The 6,523-nt window shown below is 35.9% G+C and overlaps 1 protein-coding gene across 2 annotated transcripts in view; it reads right to left on the reverse strand.

The window, feature by feature from the left end:
• LHFPL3 (LHFPL tetraspan subfamily member 3) overlaps positions 1-6,523 on the reverse strand; it is a 509,453-nt gene that overhangs the window by 445,160 nt on the left and 57,770 nt on the right. The window lies entirely within an intron of this gene.

Consider the following 6,523-nt stretch of genomic DNA (forward strand, 5'->3'; position numbering starts at 1 on the left):
AGAAATGAGCTACTCTATATTTGTCACTTTTATCTGTTTAACTCAGGGAAGCCTGCTAACCTCTTGAAGCTTCTGTTTTCCAGCTATAACACAGGAATAATGAATCCTATATCAACTCTCTTGTGAGGATTAAAGGGAATTACAGGAAGTAAATGCCTGCCTTCGCCTGAGGTTTAACACATAATAAACAATCCATACATGCTAAATCCAAATCTTCTCAAATAGACCCATGTTTTAAAGACTCTTGTTTTTCCCCAAAGTTCTAAAAATAAAATTTATTATTAAAATGTTGCCAAGAAGGGAGGCAGTATAGTGGTTAAAATCATAGACTTCGGTTTTAAATTGTCTGAATTTGAATCCTGAATCCATCGTTGCTATGTGACACTAGACAGCTTATTTATTTATCCTCTTTTTGTCTCAGTTTATAAATGGGAATAATCATGATACCTATTTAATAAGACTGTTAGCAGGATTAAAGAGAAAATTTATGCAAAACATTTACGAGAATACCAGGCATACGATAATTCCCTAGTAAATGTTGACAACCATTATCTCAGGAAGATCCAGATTCATTTATACTTTGCTGGTCATTTGATAAATTAAGTATTAAATGTACTTCTGAAGTCAGCAATAAAAAATTTATTTGTAGTCAATTCAACATTATTAATAAGTAAAAGTGCAAGGAGGAGAAATAGTTTTTATACCATAAATTATTAATTAGGAGAAACTAATATCTTCATTCTATAATTCTATAGTACTGAAATTGTTTTGCTAGGCTCAAAAACCTAATCTCTAGAAAAACAGACTGACAAATCCAGATGTTACTGACAAACGAAAGTAACATCTTACAGCAATCAATGCTATTTTGTAAAACTATGCAGATTTATTAGAAACAAACAAATCACACACAGACACACACACCCACTCCTCTTCTTAAAAACTAAGTAACTAAACTAGATATTAATTTAACAGCTTGCTTAACTGGTTGCATGGACCTGATAGTTACTGGCAAATATTGCCAACAGACCAGGGTAAAACAATAAATTTGAGAACAACCTAATTCCTACCTTCTTTATGTAGGTAATTTTACAGAAGTTAATTTGTTTATATTTGTGTGAACTACATGAATAATAAACTAGGGCATCTAAAATCTAAGGTATCACAGGATAAAAGTACAAAATTGTTCAATAAATATTTAGCTAGGTGCTTAGGTGGCCTCTTACCACCAAGAAAGGTATTGCCTGCTTACCTGACGTTTCCAGGTCAGAATCACAGTGCTCAGCTGTGCTGCCTCCTGAAAAGGCACGTTCCTACACAGTGAGAGGCAGTGTAAGAATACTTATACTGAATAGTATTCCATGGCATCCATATAGCACAATCGATTAACCCATTCACGTGTTGAGGGCACTTGGGTTCACTCTTCATCTTGCCAATATTTATTAACTATTCCTTTGACCTAGTACAGTGTGTTTTATGCTTTTATGGCTTGATTCTGATTCCACTTACAAACGTAGAGGTGATCACTGTGATCAAAGGCTACTAATCACAGTCAAAAGCCAGTAACCTTGGTTCTCAAATCAGACTTTACCTCTCCAAGTACTCTCTGTAAAATATGGAATGCATTTCTTGAACAATATTATTTCAGTAAAAATTGGCCTATAATCAAATCATTATTGATCTCTAATGAATCACAAAAGCATTTCAAAAAAAATTTTTAACCCAACCCCTTCCCTTGCATTTGAATGTGACTGAGTTTTTCTCTTCTGTGAGCATGCAGTTGGTAATCTACTAGTTTGAATTTCATACTGAGTACATGTGATGCTTGTTTTTCCATTCTAGTGATAATTTCACTCAGGAAAATGTTCTCCAAATCCAGCCAGGTTGTTACAAAACATACAAAATCTCCATCTTTTTATGGCTGAACAGTATTCCAGGGCATCCATATAGCACAATTTATTAACCCATTCATGTGTTGAGGGCACTTGGGTTGACTCTTCATCCTGGCAATTGTAAACTGTGCTGCTATAAACATTCAAGTGCAAATGTCCTTGTGGTAAAACATCTTTCAAAAAGAACTTTGCTTCATTTGGCTAAAAATCTAACTCCCAAGACTTTTAATTAGATGTAATGTTATCAATATTTTAAAAAAAGTTTAGCTTCAAATTTTTAAACTGTGGCTAGTTCATCAATATCAGTTAGAGAAAGTAGTGGGAAAATCAGAAAATAATTAACTAAGTGGTCTAATGAAATTAACTGTTCATAGATTTAGCTGAATGACCAAAATACAAACTATCACGCTGATGTCACATGTGGTAGAGCTCTGTTATCTCTCTAGAGTAGGGTCGGCAAACTTTTTCTGTGAAAGGATGGATAGTAGTCTTAGGCTTGCAGGCCACATGGTCTCTGTTATAATTCCTCAAATTATGCTGTTGTAGCACAAAACCATCTGTAAACAATAGTTTACCAAATGAGCATGGCTGTATGCCAGTAAACTTGATTTGTAGATGCTGAAATCAGAATTTCATATAATTTTCACATGTCATTCCTCTTTGGATTTTTCTCAACCATTTAAAGAGGTGAAAAATCATCAGATAAGGAGCTACAGAGGAACAGGGAGCAGGCCGGATCTGGCTTGACAGTTGCATTGGCTGACCCCAGCCCACTCTAGCCAAAGCACAGGAATGACTTCTCCCTTAATAGGTTCTCTCTTAAATTCCCTGCGCCTCCAAACCCACAACCCATTCTGGCCAGATCCTGGCCGCTGTCTTCATAATCTTTCTCCTTTCCCTCCACCCCCCACCAAAGATATCTTTAATTACACTTTTAAAAATGGTATCAAGAAAGCTGAAAATTAAAAACTTATTCAAAGACCAAAGTAATGAATTCAAAAGGAGAGGAGCTGAGTAGCTCCATCATTGTTTGTATCTTTTCTCATTCATTCATTTATGTGACAAAATTTTGCCAAGTGCCTATGCACACAGTGCCCTGAAAAGTGCAGGCAATCCAGAGATGAAAAAGACACCATGAGGAGCCAGAGTCTAGCAGGAAAGACACAAGTCCACTAGGGATTCCATCATACTGCACCATGTGCTAAGTTATGAGAGCTGCCTCAAGACAGCACAGGTCAAATGCCCAACTCTTACCTGCCTCGCAAAGGATTCTCCAGCTTGGTATCTGATTTGCATCTAAAGGCTCCAGATAAAGAGGGAACCAGACCAGCATAAGCAAAACCAGTTCTCATAAGCCCTTGGCTAATAAGCTAGACACAATTTCCTAATTTAAACTTTCTTAAACATTTACTTTAATTTGGTTGTGGGATCTACCCCACTTCCCAGGAATTTGGACCTTATCCCCTATGTTGGGATGTTATCTCTGTACCAGTGAAGAAACTAGGAATAACAAAGAGGGCCTTTTGTGTTTTACTTGCCTAGAAAAGCCGATGTTTAAAACCTGTAGCCCTTCCAGTGGGAGGGAATCCTCCGTCATCCAAAAATACTCACAGGTGGGAAACATTTTTTGATAACCTTTCTGAGTTTATCCTATTATTTCTGATTAAACCCATATGGTATGATGCTAAATAATTCCTCTTCCATCTCAGTATTTCGTACCTTTTAAATATTTGTAGACTGTTAATATGACTCCCCTGAGTCATTTCTAAGCAAGCTAGAAATTCATTGCTACTTTAATCTTTCCTTGTAAATTATTCCATTATTCCCTTAATAATTTGTATTATTTGTTTTCTCATCACTGGATTCATTCTTTAATTCTCTGAATCCTTCTCTTAACGAGGTCCATAGCCAAGACACTCAAACATCAATAACCGCAAACACAGAATGAATAGGTTTGCTTCTATTTTTAGAATAAATCCAGTTTCACTGATATTTTCTAAATATTCTCTTTCCCAAATTGAATTTCTGAAAAATATCTGACACTGGCTGTCTTTTGTTCCCGCTTAAATAAAATGTATTTGAGTTTAGGATTTCTACTTTTGTTTTTCAAATTCGTAGCCATCCAAAAGGTTATGCTCATTTTTTCTTCTCTATTGGTCTCTGTCCTCTTCTATTTGGTAAGTGCAAATTATTTTCTGGTCTTCTGAACACTGCTAAAATTGATTTGGCTGTTTTTATTTAACAAAAATGTTAGCTTAAATGTGATGCTAAACACATATTTTTATGTTCCACCTGTCGATTATGAGACTAATGTTAGATGGTTGAGGATTAGATATAGCCTTTGAAAAATGCACAGAATAATGTTCTCTCTCAGACTTCACTTTCCTTCAAGAATTTCATGGATCTTTATAAACTAATTTGAGATAAATGCTAGGAATGGACCTAGAATAGCCATGTTCTATTATGTTTAAAGTTTGTAGCTGAGAATCTTGGATTTCTACACATAATTCATTATTTGTGTTACTTCTCATCACAATATAGGGAGAGCTCTTACTGCTAAATGAGGAAGAGGAGAAGTGATCTAACAATCCCCTTCTCTCCCCCAAGGAACAAGACCTATTCCAGTCTAGAACTGGTCTTAAGGCCTCCCCTCTACCTGAAAAACAAGATTATATATATTTTGTTACTTCCATAGAACTCCACTGTAGATGTCAAATAAAATTTATAACCCTAAATTACTTCCCATAGTGTAAGGAGGCACACACTGAGAGTTCATTACACATATACAGATGGTGGCTATCCACACCAGTGAGGAATATTATAGAAATAATTCCAAATGATGTATAATGAGAAACCATAAAGAGTTCTTATGAGAATATGTTGAAATTTTGAAATGAAAATATTAATAAAGTTATTCAAGTGTTTATGACTTTTACCAAAATAATAGAGATTAGGCTATTTCAGAGAATGTTAAGGGGTGTCTGAGTATTTGAATCGTTAGTTTGTCTGAGTGCAAAGGATATTGTCTTTGGTGTTAAATTTCTAAGTTTTTCCCTTTCTCATTTATATACCTGATAAAAATCAGATGAGAGGTAATAGAAAACTAGAAATATTAGGCGAAAATTATCAATAAACTAAACAACCTCAGTGTGGTCTACATTGGACACTGGAATTTTTTTTTAAGTAGAATAGAAACCAAATGGATTACCTTCAAATATGCTCCTAAGAAGCTGAAAGAATTGACCTAAAAGATAGGGTTAGTTATATTCTACCTTTAAATGTTGGACAAAGTCTACCAAATATACATTTAGCTGCAGTGTAACTTATACCAAACTGTTCTAACAATAGTTAATTAATAATGTCAGACACTTCTGATTCCATCATCACAGAAAAGAATGCATATCTCCTTCTTTGAACTACTGTAATCACTCAGCCCTGGTGACTGCTCAAAGACAAATCTACACAAATCTATAAGATACATGGTGGGTCAAGTTTCAATTCTCCCACAGTCTTTAGCCAACCCTCTCCACATGGCCTTTGGAAACTCTCCACAGTAACATAGTTATTTTAAGAACAGAAGAACAACATGTATTTTCTGGCAATTTAGCCTAATCTTATCCAGCAACAGGATAAATGGGAAAAAATAATCAGAGCAATAATAAATTTAAATTTTATCTTAATTTACCCAGTGAAATTGAAATTGCATAAAACACCAATATTCACCATAATTTCAAACAATGTCATACCTACATGCTCATTATAGCACCTAGAGCCATAGCAGGGCCTTATCCACCTGGGAACCCAAGAAGTCAAGGGAAGAGAGAGGATGTCAGGGGAAACAGTTTCTGGATCAGCTCATAGAAACTCTCTAACCCCCAGAAACTCCACAGGAAGCAATGCTTTCCCCCACTATCTTGTCATCTTTCAGTAGCACACAGAAGCCTCTGAAAAACAGCACTAGCATCCCAACCATGACCATATAAACCCTGTCATTAGAAAGGGAATTGACCATTTTTGAGCACCTACTCTGTACAGAACCCTATGGCAGGCACCAGGGATACCAACACAGGTAAAATCTGATCTCTGTCTTCAAGCACCTATGGCCAGCAAAAAAGGAAAATGGCCCAACAAATCATAGCAGAACAGTGTGGTAAGATTGTGATATAGGGACAAGGCGCATCTGTGGGAGTACCCAGGGAAAGGTGGGATGTCAGGGAACATTTCATGAAGGAGGGTCCCACAGAAATTTGCCAGTGAAGAACAGAAGAATGAAAATGAAGAATGGGTTATGGCAGCTTCCCAGGCAGCTTACAACAGCTACATTATAACAAGGTGTAAAATACAGGAAAGTTTGGGCTTAAACTCATTGTTAACGGCTGGAAGATACTGGGAATTACTTTCTCTCGGTCTCTCTTTTCTGTTTTATAAAACGAGATAATAAATGCAGGATGGATGTGAGAACTAAATGAGGCAATAGAAGTGAAAATTCTGTGTAAACTGTAAAGCTTTAAAATTTTTTAGTTAACTGCTTTTATAGGACAGTTTCTCATCTGCCCCCTCACTTTGTCCTAGTTCCAGCACAAAATATCCAAATGGAAATCCACAAACAACAGTAAGAAAATGATTCAGATATA

The sequence above is a fragment of the Otolemur garnettii genome, unplaced genomic scaffold, assembly GCF_000181295.1.
Source record: "Otolemur garnettii isolate 467f Iridium unplaced genomic scaffold, OtoGar3 scaffold00005, whole genome shotgun sequence".
NCBI lineage: Eukaryota > Metazoa > Chordata > Mammalia > Primates > Galagidae > Otolemur > Otolemur garnettii.